We start from the raw sequence: 16929 nt of genomic DNA, 5'->3' as shown, positions 1-16929 counted from the left end.
GGGTAATCCGCTGACGGGCCACGAGACAGTGTTAACATTGACCTTCTGCAGGCATGGCTAATCGCAGCTTTCAGTGGCCGCGGTTTGCCGTTGCTGGCCAATGGGAGCTGTGGGAAGAGACACGGGCCACAGGGACATGCTGGCCACCGCTTACCACAGCTACCATTGGCCAGGAACAGTGAACCACAGACAGTGGGAGCTGTGGGGGGAAGGTTGCCCACCACTGATCTAATACATTCTCACAAGAAATGCCTCAGGAAATTAAGCTGCCTGACTCCAGAAAAGGGATTACCAGTTGTGGATGGGAAGCAGAAAGCAGCGCCTCCTCCATCCTAAATTGAGGACCGAAAATCTGTGAGAGGTACAGGGTGTAGGACACACCCCTTTTATTTGCATCTCCTATTGGAGAGTTTACACAGCTCCCCAGATAGCATGCTGGCTTTTTTGGATCCCAGTCTTAGGCTCCAATCTTGTCTCATTTATTGTGTAGGACATTTAGGTGCCTAACTCAGGCTTTGTAGATCACATGGTTGCTTCTGTGATTTTCTAGATACCCAAAAGCTCAGCATTCCGCAGCCCTTTGTGGATCCAGGCCCAGGTCCCTGATCCTGGAAAAACTGGCAAATGATTAGCTTTATATGAATTTAAGCATATGCTTAAGTCTTTGCAAGATTGGTGCCCCAGAACTGTGCACAGACACCATATAATGAACACAGTTTTTTGCCCTTTAAAAAAAGATCCCCCATTTAAACATAAATGTTATGACTTCCCCACCTCCCCGCAATTTGACAAGCTTCCTTTTTCAGCATACCAGTTCAATAAAGCCAACAATGCCAAACACAAAGAGAATGGACTAGAAGAATTTTCACACATGCATTCTGAATTAATCCCCTAAAGGGATCATGTATCTGTGATCATTGCTAGGCTGTTGGGTTGTGGAATTTTTTTTGTGTGTGTTCAAATTTAAGATACCAAATTCAATTAATCTAATTAGCAAATGAGCAAATTAAACAGCTGGCATTATAAACACATTTATAATTTCCTTTAACTCTATTTAAATTCTAATTTGTGTTGTAGGTACATAAATTAAACAGATTGAAGTTTTAAAGTGTCAGTCCCTCCACAGTTAATTTTCACTAGTCCTGCTCCACGTATGAACTCATATCAAACAGAGAGGATAGCAGAAGAAAAGTCCTGATTTGCCTCAAAAAAGCCAATTAACAAATCTTGTTTAGTGTTAATTGCAACAGCAGTCCTCCTCATGGTTTAATCAACACCTCAGTAAGGCAATCTAAAGATGGAGAAAGAAAAACATTGATTTGATTCACAGCCAGAACTGTATTGACATGTTGGAATCTCTAAACACATTACATTCCCAAGAAGGTAGATTTTTGTGGAGAATGGAAACACTATTCCACAAAAACCTCCCTAAAGTCTAAGCCTTTGGGGGAAAACAAGGATATGTCCAAAACATATTTTGTGAAGACTCTAAAAAACAAAGGTGTATGAACTATTGAAATCTTCCCAATAATACATTTTTAGAACTTAGATCTATAACCATGAAAGTTAAAAAAAAATGACCATTGCTTTACAAGTGGAAATATCTTCCAAAAATCTAATCAGCCAATCACACCTTTTAATTTAAATATAAACATTTTAATTGTATCAGAACAATTAGAAAATAAACACAAAATAGTTGAGTTAGCACAGTGAAAGAATCCTTGTGTACAAGTTACATGCAGCCTCATTTCATTTCAGTGTCCGACCAGCTGCAGCTTGAAACTGTTGCCAATTGACAAGCCTTTGGAACTCTGGCAGCCCAGAATTTTCCATACCATACTTCAATCACCACAGTTCTTAAAGTTCCAAATTCCACAGTATGCATATAGATTTCAGAGTGCCAGGTAATCTTTTCTGCATGATGCAAATGTGGCCTTGAAGAGTTCTTCAGGTAAATTGTTTTGATAGAATACGTTTTTTTTTTTTAATATAGAGTTTCCTAATTAGAATCAAGTTCCTATTATCAGCACTCTCTCTCAAAGGGAACTCATCTATAAACAGGTGCAAGACAGAGTGCTCTATGAGCAATACCAACATTTTCAGAGAAAATGCTAAGAAAATGAAATAAAAGCTAGCTAAGATAAATCTGTCTGTTAAACATTGGTGTGACCCTTCTGACCTGTGCATATGAGTCACAGTTGCAGAAAAGTTATTCAGACTTGCAAATTTCAGTTTGAGTCTTACAAGTAGAACAGCTGCATTAAGTCCAATTCCATTTTAATTCTGATTAGGGCTTTCATCACCCTGACAACACAAAATCCACATAAAAAACTATTTGATTATAAGATGCCACATAAGGTACTAAAGCTATTTTCATAGGTAAAATACACTCACATGGATGAAATAATCAAGATATAAAATTCAAGGTAGAATCACATTCTATCGGAAAGTATTCTAGCTCAAATCCAAAATCCACTTTCCCGATGAAACCCAGCTCTAAATCTAAACATGATATTTCTAGTTCCTAGACTTTATCTGATGAGAACATAAAATGATGATAAAGAAACTTATTACCAAAGGTACTCTAATTTTGCTACAAATATCCCTGATCCGTTATAATATTGTTTTCTAGTTTTTGCCACATTCACATTCAAGGATACAGCATATTGCTAATACGTTAAAGGTTCAGGTCACAATTCTATATGTTTCTTTATATTTTATGAATTTACTACTAGTTTGTCAATTTTACTGTCAATTTGCAGACTGACATTATTTTACCAGTTCCAGTGCTAGTTTTGAGAACCACTTGCAAGATTGTTGCTTTACTTACTGAAGTCCAGAAGAATATCCAGCTCTCATTTTGAGGGGTAGCATGCTGGGATCACAGCTGAATAGACATGAAACTTATGTTTGGACATTAACCAATACAACAAGGAATAGGAAGGGAAACAGAATCCTGTAGCTCAAACAAGACTACATTCAGGAAAGTAACTCATATGGCACATGGATGACAGCCTAATACACCTGTTCTAACCTTGATCCTGAGTTCCACTGGGTTGGCTTCCTGAATCATTTCAATCTGATAAAAAAACTTCTGCTAAATCAGTTCAGTTCACTGCTTCCCACCCCAGTCCTTTTTGCAGGCTCCTCATATATATCCCATCCTCTTAACCTTCTCCACAAACCCAGGGTAGGGGATACACCACAGAATCTTCAGCCTTGTGTCCTGTTCCTGCCTTCTTCTGTACAGGGGCACTGGGTGGCTGGGAGCCAGTGGAACAATGCTCTCTCTATCTAGGTGTGCGGGGATAGTGATGGGAGGCTCTCCAGTTCATCTCCTTTTGAGGCTAGTGACAATGACTAGCAGATGGAACTCCTCTCCTGCTTCTGGGTGGTAAAAGCTTCACATGGAGCCCTCCAGTTTTGTGGATGCCACATACACCATGCAAAAGTCAAAGTTGCATCACATGCAGATGTCATAAGTTCATGAGAAACTTGAACATGACCGTTATATACCCGATTCCCAATGGATGCACACCAAATGCCCTGTCTGAGCCCATTTCAAGCAGTTCTTTGGTTACTCCCCAGCTATATCCTTGAAATAAGAAATCTTTTTTAGGCCAATGGGGCCTACTCGTATAGTTCGCTCAAAGTTTATGCAAAACCCAGTTTCAGAATCTTAGCAATAATTTATGCTGGTCAGTATGAATGGGATCACATTATCTCCTGACATGGTGGAAAAAAACACATCAACACTTTAAAAGAAATGCTGAGCATCCAATTTTTTTAACTGTATAATTAGATATTTGTGTCTATTCCTGCATCACTGTGAAGGAAAGTACAAATTACACAGACATGCCACTATGAAATTAATGCAAAAGGACTGTGACCAAGCAGTGAAAAGACCTGCAAATTCTGTTAATGTAGATAACCTTAACTTGCTGAATCTAGAAGTAATGCAACGCTGTTGCAAAATTCTTTCCCTGTCACATGGTACTTTAATCACCTTTGATCATAACTTCATCCTGAAAGTTTAAGACACTAAAAAAGGGCCAGTTTACACCATATATGTATAGAGCTCTTTTTGTAGAAGTGTTCACTCAAGTGACATTTTATGGGAGGCAATATCAAGTAAGATTAAAGACAAACTAAAGTTTAAACACTAGTTTTAGGCCCACATTAGGAAACGTGGATTGCAAGGATTCAGGCATAATACTCTGTTCTAATGGAGCTTGAGTGGAAAAGTCTTGCTTTCCTTGATGAGGTTTGCAGGGAGCTTGGATCCATTTATATGTATATATATATATTATATATATATATATATATAATTGGATTGTCAAGGGCTGGAGCTCAATACAGACCTATGTTACCAACGAAAAACTTAATATAAGGCCTCTGTTTTATTCAGGGTAAAAATTATAATAAATGTTGTTGTAAAATGAGTGTTTATCATGCTGAACTCTAATATAACAAGAACATCCTTCAGTTGTTCCTTTATATTTTCCCCATAAGACTTATACAAAAGAGGATGGGGGGGAAAGTGTGCAGCCTATCTAGTTATGCTCTCAACGCTTGAAAGTACATTTTTTTTAAAGAGATATTTTCATTAACTGAGTTTACCAAAATGTGTTCAGAACCTGGGTGAAAGCTGGACTTTACTCAAGCCAGTGGCAAAACTCCCATTGACTTCACTGGGGCCAGGACTCCACTCCAAGTCTTAAGTTAAATGAAAGAAGTTATTCAACTTCTAAAAGTATGTGCCCCTTTCCCTCTTTTCCAACAAGTTTTATTTTTCATGGAGATAATACAGTATTGTGTTATACTGTATTACATATAGGTTGGAGTCGGAGACGAAGTAAGTAGTACCTAGTAAAGCAATGATTTAATTGAAGTTTGTACTACTTATTATAGATTGGATATTTCATAGTTTGTCATAAAGAGTAAATACATTGCAGCATATTAAAACAGAAAGAAGAACAGGAGGACTTGTGGCACCTTAGAGACTAACAAATTTATTAGAGCATAAGCTTTCGTGGACTACAGCCCACTTCTTCGGATGCATCCGAAGAAGTGGGCTGTAGTCCACGAAAGCTTATGCTCTAATAAATTTGTTAGTCTCTAAGGTGCCACAAGTCCTCCTGTTCTTCTTTTTGCGGATACAGACTAACACGGCTGCTACTCTGAAACTTTTTATTAAAACAGAGGAGATGCAAACAAATAAAGAGAGAAATTGAGAGATTTCTTACATACTACATTCTTTTGGAACTAAGCAATTCAGATGTTTACAATATTATATATTTATAAAATACCGTTGTGTTTTGAATGAGAGCTGTGCTAAAATGCACCAATGATACTGCAGTGCATACTAGTGTTGAGTTGAAGAGGCCATATTTAGCGGTTAGTTTTGAAATTCTAAGAAGTTTGGTGTTGCGAATTCTAAGATTATAGGAGTTTTGGAGCTAGGTTCTGTGTTAGAGGAACCCCTAAATTTTTAGTATGTGTTGTAGAGTAGACTCACCACTGGCACACTCTTTGTGGCTAAGTATTATATAGCAGCTCTTTCCTCTCTAATGCTCCCTGCCGACAATCTCGCCAGTCCTGAATCTTCATAGATTCAGCCTGCCAGCCAGGCATGCTTTACCTCCCTCCTTCCCCCCAGGGTAACAAGAAGTCTAAGAGAAAATCCAATATCTTTACATTTGGTCTTCAGCCCAGTGGACCTCACACTGTTCTCTCAGGGGTTTCAAAAGTTCTTAACCCCTTATGTCAGAGGGATTCAAGCCACCATCACAATGGCAGGTAAAGGAACCTAGGCCCGCAGTCTTTGCTGTGTTCCAGTCCGGGGGTACTGGGATGAGAAGTCAAGATCTGGACAGCTTGCTGCTACCTTACTGGACTCCTTCCTACCACTTGTCTTGTTTCAGGATTTTCCCCAGTCCCTTGTGTGGGCTCTTTGTAATTATCAGTACCTCCCAGGGCTTTACCCCAGATATTTGGTTCCTGCCCTTGTATCAGGGTCAGCCACAGAAGCTTGCTCCAATCCTGTGTCTTCCAAGGTATCTTCTCCCCATCCTTATCCCACAAAAGCCTTTCTGCACCCCTCAGGCATCTCCACTCCCTAATACCAAGGGAGTGACTGCAGAGTTCTTCGCTCTCCCACTGTAGCCCCTCACACTTCAGTCCAAATGCCTCTTAGGCTTTACCATCCCTGCTTCTTGGAATTCACTGCCTCTGGGTTCCTCCTGGCTCAGGCCAACCCACCTCTGGAACCAGGCTTCATTGTCCCCAGCCTCCCAGGCCACCTCTTAGCTCAGTGCCCTCTGGTTCTCAATCCAGGCCTCCCAGACTTCACTCTGCCTTTAGCTCAAGAGTGAAAACTCCCAAATACCTTTCAACGGAATCATCATCCTGGTCTTCTTTCCACTTCTTTCCACTGTGCTCCTTCCTTTTTGAAGACCCAGCTTCCCCCTTTCCTGCCCAGGTGGGTTTGATCACTACTTTTGCCTAACACACTTCTAGGTGCTACTCAGTGGCCTAATTAGACTCAGGCTCCAGTTAAAACACATGGTTAACCTGAGTGGGCTTTATACATTCCATCACAGCCTGGTTAAGGAACAAAAATTTTTAGGTTTCACCATGTTACCCAAGTACACATTTTTTCATGGCTTGTCCTACTTAAAAATAGACATTGATTCACTAGCTTGTGACAGTTTTAGGAAAAGACAGGTTTCAAGCAGTAAGGCTCATAATAGGTCATTTCAATTCTCTCTTAGAAGAAGCAATATAGACATTAAAAATGAAACTTTAGTACTTGTAAATTCTGAAAATGCTGCATATTTCATGTGAAAGTTCAAACAATTGGCTCATCTTACTGGCCAAAAATATGTTTACAAAAGTGGATGCTATAAAATGAAGACTATCATAAAATACAAAGTCACTCCCTGCAAATGAAAAATTACTGCACATGCTATATTAAATATTAAAAGAAATAAAGATGCCTGTAAAACTAAAACAAAGGAAGAATTGCAGGCTTAAGATGTTGGACTCTTCTTTGAAAAAAAATATAACATTATAAGTTATCTTTCGTTTTCTGTCTAGAATAATTGTGTCGTGATTTGCAATATATATTGCTTAATAGCTGTACACACTAAAATCTCAGAATTAAGAAGTGCCAGTATACTTTGGGCACTAATGACTTTTCTTTGAAAATAAAACAACACTAGTTAAAAATAATAATTAATAATAGCCAGTTTATTTAGGATACATCAAACTTGTTTTCAAATTTGTTTGACTGCATCACTGAAAATAAATATCTAATCTGATATCAAAATAGTAACTGAACGCTAAATTTTTTTAGGAAATAGGCTTTAGATCCTTAGACATCAATAAAACATCCCATTTCTTACTTCTGAAGGCATAACTACTCAGGGCCTGCTTTTCCTCTCAAAAAGCGACAGAGAGTCCTGTGGCACCTTATTGACTAACAGAGGTATTGGAGCATATGCTTTCGTGGGTGAATACCCACTTCATCAGATGTATATCCTGGAAATTTCCAGAGGCAGGTATAAATATGCAGGCAAGAATCAGTCTAGAGACAACAAGGTTAGTTCAATCAGGGAGGATGAGGCCCTCTTCTAGCAGTTGAGGTGTGAACACCAAGGGAGGAGAAACTGCTTTTGTAATTGGCTAGCCATTCACAGTCTTTGTTTAATCCTAAACTGATGGTGTCAAATTTGCAAATGAACTGAAGTTCAGCAGTTTCTCTTTGAAGTCCGGTCCTGAAGGGTTTTTTGCTGCAGGATGGCTACCTTTAAATCTGCTATTGTGTGTCCAAGGAGTTTGAAGTGTTTTCCTACAGGTTTTTGTATATTGCCATTCCTAATATCTGACTTGTGCCCATTTATCCTTTTACGTAGGGATTGTCCAGTTTGGCAGATGTACATAGCAGAGGGGCATTGCTGGCACATGATGGTGTATATTACATTGGTGGACATGCAGGTGAATGAACTGGTGATGTTGTGGCTGATCTGGTTAGGTCCCATGATGGTGTCGCTGGTGTAAATATGTGGGCAGATTTGGCATCGAGGTTTGTTGCATGGATTGATTCCTGAGTTAGAGTTACTATGGTGTGGTGTGTGGTTGCTGGTGAGAATATGCTTAAGGTTGGCAGGTTGTCTATGGGCGAGGACTGCCCTGCCTCCCAAGGCCTGTGAAAGCGAGGGATCATTGTCCAGGATGGGTTGTAGATCACTGATGATGCATTGGAGAGGTTGTAGCTGAGGACTGTAGGTGATGGCCAGTGGAGTTCTGTTGGTTTCTTTCTTGGGCTTGTCTTGCAGTAGGTGGCTTCTGGGTACACATCTGGCTCTGTTGATTTGTTTCCTTATTTCCTCGTGCGGGTATCATAGTTTTGAGAATGCTTGGTGAAGATCTTGTAGGTGTTGGTCTCTGTCTGAGGGGTTGGAGCAAATGCGGTTGTACCTCAGTGCTTGGCTGTAGACGATGGATCGTGTGGTGCGTCCAGGATGGAAGCTGGAGGCATGAAGGTAGGCATAACGGTCGGTGGGTTTTCAGTATAGGGTGGTGTTAACATGAACATCACTTATTTGTACCGTGGTGTCTAGGAAGTGGACCTTCCGTGTAGATTGGTCCAGGTTGAAGTTGATGGTGGGGTGGAAACTGTTCAAATCGTGGTGGAATTCTTCCAGAGTCTCCTTCCCATGGGTCCAGATGATGAGGATGTCATCAATGTAGCCTAGGTAGAGGAGGGGTGTGAGTGGACGAGAGCTGAGGAAGTGTTGTTCCAGGTCAGCCATAAAAATGTTGGCATATTGTGGGGCCATGCGGGTGCCCATAGCGGTGCCACTGGTCTGGAGGTATATATTGTCACCCACGAAAGCTTATGCTCCAATACCTCTGTTAGTCAATAAAGTGCAACTTTTTACAGATCCAGACTAACACGGCTACCCCTCTGATACTTTTCCTCTCACTTACTCTAGTTTTACTCAGCTGTAACTTCACTTATAAAAGTTATTTCTGATTTATTCTATGGCTCAAGTCTTTTATCCTCAGAATTTTTAGGTGGTGTGTGTGTGTGTGTGTGTGTGTGTGTGTGTGTGTGTGTGTGTGTGTGTGTAGGAGGGGAACATTTTAGAAACCATCTTAGGAACCATGAAAAACATTGATTTTATGGGTAATAGATAAGGCTACTGAAAGAGGCACCAACATGTCAGATAAGTATAATAAGGTTTGGGAGTGAAAGTAAACCCTGTGGAGAGGATAAGATTGGCAGAGGCTACTAGTTGGCTAGGCAAAGGAGCTTTTGGCCACCTGGACCGTACATGTGGGCTTGGTATCTGAAAACTAAGTGTCTCCCCTTCAAAGAAAAACAGGGATCCAGAGGCTTTACCTTTTCCCACTATCTGCTATTTTAGGTGCTTAAAGCAAGGCCTCCTGTAATGGAATCTCTCCCCAGTTCTCCCCATTCACTGCATCTGCTATGCTGAAAGGTACTGAAATGTTTCCCCTCTGAAAAATCCCTCTGCTGGTGTGGCAGGCATGCTGAAGTGGCTGAGTAGTAAACTTTTTATTGGGAGACTGAGTCAGAGCATAACCAGAAAAGTGGTGAACTCCACCAGAAGCAGATAACTAACCCTTACTTTCCTTTCATGGTGAAGGTTTAACAAGAGGACACTGAGTGCTCTCAAGCACTCCTTTCACAACCTCACTGTGGTGGAAGGCAGGATTTACATTATCAGAAGTGTGACTCAGGCAGGTGGGTGTGTGTAAAGTCATATACGGTGAGGATTTTCAGCTCATGGATATAGTGCTATTTTTAGAAAAATCGCAAGCTCGTGGATATTGGGGGAAGCAGGTGGAATTGGAGAGGGGAGCATTTCACATAAAGCTCCCCAGTTGCCCTGGGCCTTTCCAAGGAACAGATTTGTCCCACTGCTACTAGGAAACTATTTGATCTGTAGATTGCAAGATTTGTTTTCTCCCTGGAGGATTATCATTTTATTTTTTTAGAGAATACATGCCAATGGAAAGGAGCAACCTGGGGATTTCTTTTTTTCCATTCCTGCCAGGAAGAATGAGAAGTGTTTTTAAGTTTAGTTTTTGTATTCTCTCAGGCTCCCAAGTGGCTGAACAACTATAAGAAACTTTCAAAAACTTGGGAACAAAATAGTCAACCAAATTTAAACAAAGGAGATTTTTTTGAGTTTCTCTTCACTTTACCTTTTATTGATAAGTTTTATTATTTAGAATATTATAGGGAGTTTTATAGAAATTATGCTAAAAACCTAAGGAATATAATAGACCATGAAATCCTTTATAGTTTTTTCCTAATCTTATAATACACTTTTATATTAAATTCTATAAGATGTCCCCAAAGATGTCCAGAAGCGCTTAATTGACTTAGTAGCACAGGTTCCATTGGTATTAAAAGTCAATTAAACTTGTGCTCTGACATAGAGCCGGATGAAATTTTACAGACAAATAGTTTATTGGCCAAAAACGCAGTTTTGTGGTGACCCAAACTATTCATGATTTCATGTCAAGTTTGAGGAATAGTTTAGATTGAATTGGAAAAAGTCTAAATGTTTTGGTATTGTCCAAATTAAGCATTGTATTTTGTTCTTCTTCTTCTTCTTCTTTTTTAATCTTCAGGCATTTTGACAAAAGCAAAGGAAAGAAGGACTAGATCCACAAAATGTCCAAAGGAGGTCCCACCACTTCCCTTATAAACTGTACCTAAGTGGTTAAAGCACTTATGTGGGATGTTGAAGACCTGTGTTTAATGCTCCCTCAGCTCGATAATGGAGAAGGGATTTGGAAGCAAATGTAAGCCCCAGGGCCTAACACCTTAAAGAGAAGGGAGCTCTCTGTCACCTGTTGGTGAAATGGGAGAAGAGCAGCCCAGAGCTGCTTAAGAAAACCAGACAGGGGAGAGAGGGAGCATTCTGCCAGCATCTGTTGGAGAGGTGACAAGGACAAGAGGTTAACATTGAATGTGCCTGGGTTTAAAACCCTGACTGAAACTGCTGTCAGGCACAATTGGCTAAGGGAGCCTGGACAAAGCTAACGGAGGAAGAGAGAGAGGGGAAAAGGTTGCTACTTCTTTTCTGGGAGTGTCTTTCTGGTGGTGAGAACTCTGTAAAGAGTCCTAGATACATGGATCTCTCTCTAAAGAGTTGAGCTGAGACTGCTGCAGAACAGGGGACAGTGCAGGCTGGGAGTGGCAGCTTTCAGGAGATGGATGGCACAGGGTGGCAGCAGGTTTGAAGCGACAGATGGTGCCGAGTGGCAGTGGCAGCTTCAAGACATCAGACGCTGCAGAATGGTGGTGCCTGGAGCAGGGCTGAGATGGCTTGTGCTGAAGCTGCAGAGAGAGCCTCAGCCTACTTACAGTACTGTGGTGTGGGGCTCCTTACAAAGCAATTAATGCTGAAGTCACATCAGCTAGTTCAAGTGGCAGAGCCTCCAGAGCAGCCCAGACAGTACTGATCCTTGGGCTTCTCCAACCCAGGACAGCTAACTGAGTGTGGAGGAGGGAAGTGGCTAGACCATTGTTAAGGACTCTGGGGCATCAGAGTCTTACCTCATAGAATTTGTTGGTTTAATAATTTCTGGTTTTCCCAAATTAATCCTGCTGCCACCCCTCCCCCCAATAAAGTTCTCTTTATTTTAATTCCTGGATACAGTGATTGAGAGTGGAGAAGTATTTCCCATCAGGGACACCAAGGATGGCAGCTATAGTTTTCTAGGTTTCTGCGAGGGCAGGGTTTCAAGAGAGCGTCACTACATTTTTTTTTTAATTATACCTGCCACTTTCAGGTGGTTTAGTAATTCCAGATAATTTGATATTCTAATGTTTTGTGGCAGTGTAAGATTAATTTGAATGAAACAAATGCAAAGGAAGATATTATGTGTTATGGCATTTGTGTCAGATCAAAGTCACTTTAGGTTAAACTCTTTCTCCAACATGAAAAGCAGAAGAAATGCTGTAATTGAGACTTGTGTGTGTGTTGAAGAGTTGGAAAACTTCACAATCTCTTATTTTATGCCACCAGAAAATAACCTTTATGGTGAAATAAAGGAATAAAATTGGAAGATGACTGAACTCATTAATTATATTTAGAGGGAACCAGAACATCAGGGAAATATCAGAAATCTGAAGGGAGTGACATACTAAAATGCCCAACTTTATTCATATTTGCAAGTAAAGAGCATGTTTTATCACAAATCACGTATAGAATGGGGACATTTTAATCAATTTTTTGGATATCAAACAACCTAAACATCAAACATCATAAACCAATAACTGCCATTTATAGTGGATGTCAGTAAAAAGTTAAGTACCATACAGCATGATTTAACTTACCACAGTATTTCCTATATTTAAAAAGGTATGTTATACCATGCTGTTAACTTTGTAATGGTTCCCACTCTAGTTGGACTATATGCTTGATACTTAAAAATAAAATCAGAAGATGCATGTGCTGCTATGGCAATAATGAAAAGTACCTATTTATTTATAGAGGCTATTTTGATGGGTGTTACATTAAGGAAAAAAAATCTCAGCTGAAATTCTTATATGAAATGACACTAGAATAGACAATCTGTGAGAGATCTTTCAGTCTTTCTGAATGGTTGTTTTCCTAAACATTAAGTCTTCCCAATGGACTATTCATGAGTCTTTAGAGTTTCTCATTATGGAGCAGTTAGTAAAGCTCTTGTTCAAGGATACATACATTTATATTAAGCAGTATAAAGCTGCTCCTAATAAAAAGTAAGCAGAACTGGCAGCTAAAATCTAAGTACAGAACATCAGTTGAGGGGGAGACTGTGTCAGCAACACGTAGGTTGCAAGTGGAAAAAAAAGGATGCATTAAAGAATATGTTTGATGAAAATAAAGTTGGCAACCATATTTGGTCTAGCATGTCTCTTTCAGTTATGACCTTTAAAGGAAAAAGGATCATTAGAGCAGAAATATAAAGAAAACACATTCAATATGAGAATGAAAAATAAGGGGCGTAAAAATATAGGGCCAGATGATGGAGCCCTTTCTCACTCCGAGAAGCACTTATGTGAGTGGCTTTAATGGAAGTATATGATTAAATGCTCAGCCTCATGAGTAAGGGTTTCATGATCTAGCCCATGCTAATGGGAAATAAATTAAGGTTGTGGTGAAAAAATAACTGAATCAAAATAAAGTTGATAAATGTACAGAACAGGTGACAAAACTAAAGGGGAAGGGTGAAGATAGTAATTAAATCACAGGTAAAAAGAGAAAAGTAGACCAGGAAACCAACTAAATGGGTCTTGTGAAGAGTAGGAATTCAAGGCAACCAGACAGCATGTGCTTAAAGTGAGTTTCATAGGTGGTTTTCTGCTTCATTAATTTGTTTCACCTCCTTTTTCCATTCTTTGCCTTTTTCCAACTAGAGGTCCCCAGTGAAGATTGCAAAATTAATTTATTTTATTTGTCGAGTGACACCAAATACAAATTAATCGGGACAATTTGACTTCTTGCAAGCCAGAAGCAAAGAGAGAGGGAAGCAAGATCCTTTAGAAACCACATAAGCTGAAGAGAATTAAAAATCTTGGAAAGATATCCTAAAAGAAATTAATAGCAAGATGAAAGAACTATACAAAGAATGTTAGCTTTGGTTAAATTTATTTTACCCTTTTTAGATAGCATTTGTGAGAAAGTAAGTTACTATACATGAGAAAACTTGGCTGTTCATTGTACTTGCAGAAGTATAGATGTTAAATATGTCTTGAAAGTATATTGTTCTCTTTCTGTCCTTTTAACTGTCTGCAGCATCTATGATCATCACCAATTATCTCCATGCATATTCCATACCTTTCTTGGCTCTATAGACCGTGAGAGGCAATATGTACAACCCACATCTTGTCTGGGAACCATCAATTTAGCTATAGTTGAAGGACATGTTCCCCAGGAAAGGAATCTTCCACCTACTATTAGACTTTCAAACCAAGGACTCCCATAATTTATTTGTGGATGAAACTTCCATCTCCCTTCATCTACCTTAAGACTGTTCAGTGTCAGACAAGAATAACCACTAACTTTTTCCTGAGTAGAATACTCTATGTCCTACATGTTAACCAGGAGTCAGAGAGGAGTATAGAACTATATATCCAATAAACTGTTATTCCTTCAACTTGCTGTGAGACCCAGAACACTGAAGGTAAAATAAGGCAAACTCCCTGTTAAATGCTTTATTGAAGTTCAATGCGGCAACGTAGGTGAGATAATATATATTATTGGACCAATTTATGTTGATGAAAGAGACTACACAGAGCTATAACACAGCTCGTCTTCACATTGGTCCAGTAAAAGGTATTACCTCACCCATCTTGTCTCTCATATATTGGGACCAACATGGCTACAACATTGCAAACATTACTGAAGTCCTGATAGATTAGATCTATTGCATTTCCCTTGTCTAAAAAATCATTTATCTTTTCAACGAAAGATATCAGGCATGTAATGGAGTGTTTATGATATTATACCAAAAAACAAATACATACAATCTCTTCATAAATGTTGTGATTCCCTTTTCATGTCAAGAACTCCTAAGTAGGTGGAGGATGGAGGGCAACAGCCACTTGTTAGTACTAAGTTTAACATAACTAACCCCCAAAATGTCAAAAAGAAAAGAAAGGTCAAGCTATTTTCAATAACTCTGAAATATATTATTAGAAAACTGATAGTGACATCTTACGCTGGTAAGTCAGATATCCCCCCCGCAAGCCCCTCATTTCTTTTGATCTCTGTCCCCAGGGGACTACTTGAACACAGCAAATTTCAAGCTGAAATGAGATGAAATGTAAACTGAGAAGCATGGACATTAAAACAAAACGAAAATTATAAAATAAGTTCACTCAGTTATGACTGAGATTATTGGGAATGTGGATCATTTAAATTATGAAATGGAACTAGGAAATAGATTACTTTTAAAACAAAATGTTGTCTTTAGAAAAACAAATCACTCTTTGATTTCCTATGAAATTACCTTGAAATAAGCCTCTTGCCTAGCACCAGAGAAGCAGTAAATGGGTCTAGTTTCCCAGTGGAAAGAGTGGGAAAAATACAGTAGACTACTGGTAGAATAGATTTTAGACTATAAGCTCTTTGTGGCAGAGATCGCCATTTGCCATATATTTGTATGGTGCCTACACAATGGTTTTTTGGATCACAGTGGACACCCAAGCTAGAAAAAAATGGTTTATATCTTGACCAACTCCAATCACCACAGACAGAATTAATGTCTGGACTAGGATTATTCCATTGGATCCTGCTGCCTCTCATGCTATTGAGTTGCCTCATCTTGTTGCCAGTGCTCATGTAGGTTGTTCAGGAGACAAGCTGGCTCAATTTCAGGCAACCATCCATTAATTATTATTATTCATTTTTGTATTATGGCAGCTGTGACAGTTCTTGGGGTATCCAGGATTGTGAGTCACCTTGTTACCTCTCTGCCTCCAGCATGAGGGATACATGCTTGTGCTTAACTGGATGTCACCTCCCAGAAACCCCCATCTTACTATCCACTCAAGCACTCTCCTGGGGACTTTGCCAAACCTTACTTTCCTTTCAGGTTAAAAGTGGGTGCACCCCAGTCCCTGGGTCGCTTTTAAGCTTCCCCTTTAGTGTCCACCCTCTCTCTACTGAACACTCACAGAAATACCAGATCTGCTGTCCCTGAGGGAACAGTGTACACAGTAGCTTATATGTTTCAACTCAGGATTAGCTACTTGTTTAATACCAGGGCACTGAGTATATTTGCAGTGAAAACAATAATAAGTTTATTATCAAAAAAATCAAAATTTAAGAGATAGTGAGTAAGAATAATGGAATCAAAGGTTACAAATAAAACAAAATTATAACACACTTTCTATCAAGAGCACGTCCCTGTGGCCCACTGCTTCCCGCAGCTCCTATTGACCGAGAATGGTGAACCGCGGCCACTGGGAGCTGTGGGGAGCAGTGCCTGCAGATGGTCAACATCAGCAAAATGTCTTGCGGCCCGCAATAAGATTACCCTGATGGGCCTCATGCAGCCAGCTGGCTGCAGGCTGCCCACTACTGACCTAGATGTTTCAGACCCACTGCACAAACATATAAAAAAGAGATTGTCCTTTCTCAGAAGAGTGTACAATCTAAACATAAAATGAGACACAACAGGTAACCTGTAGCAGAGAACTGATCTGAGGTCTTCCCCAAAATTCAATGACTTATAGCTATAGTTCTTCTGGAACCCAAAACCCAATTTATGATGGTTTACATATCTCACAATTCAAGGCAACTGAACTTGTATTCCTCTTCTGTGGTCAAACAAAAGCACCCACTCTCAAGCTTCCAGCTTTCCAGACATCCCTCTCTTGTGAAGAGACATGTATCTCTTTCCCTCCTGACTGGGGTATTTCCAGGCTGCCCAGTTTCCTACCTACATTGTGAATTCCCCAGCAAGTCAGACTGCCTAAATAGGCCTGCTTTGACTTCTCCTCAGAGGCTATACACACTGTAATTTCCCACAGTAATCTCACAGCTCTTTCTAAACAGGCCCATTTATTCTTAAGGTAGAAGTTGAGTTATGGACAAAAAATAATGAAAAACAGAAAACATCCTACCCATGTTAATAAGCTTACCTGAGACCACTCTGACTGCAATATGGACTCTGGCAGGTGAAGGGTCCTTCAAAACTCACAAAGAGATTTCTGCGCGATTAAAAGTTCATAACTGCCTTGGCTCAGAACAAGCCCAATCTATGCAGCACTTCTTTACACCATATGGGCTTTTGATCTGTCTTCATGTAACAGTTGATCACTGGATAAAGTTCCCCTCTTCAGGGTGAAGCTTCAAAAGGCTGAGTTCTTGCCTAACTGGAAGGGTTACG

Source organism: Chrysemys picta, chromosome 1 (genome assembly GCF_011386835.1).
Source record: "Chrysemys picta bellii isolate R12L10 chromosome 1, ASM1138683v2, whole genome shotgun sequence".
Lineage (NCBI taxonomy): Eukaryota > Metazoa > Chordata > Testudines > Emydidae > Chrysemys > Chrysemys picta.
The sequence above is the reverse complement of the archived record's forward strand: the minus strand, read 5'-3'. Positions refer to the sequence as shown.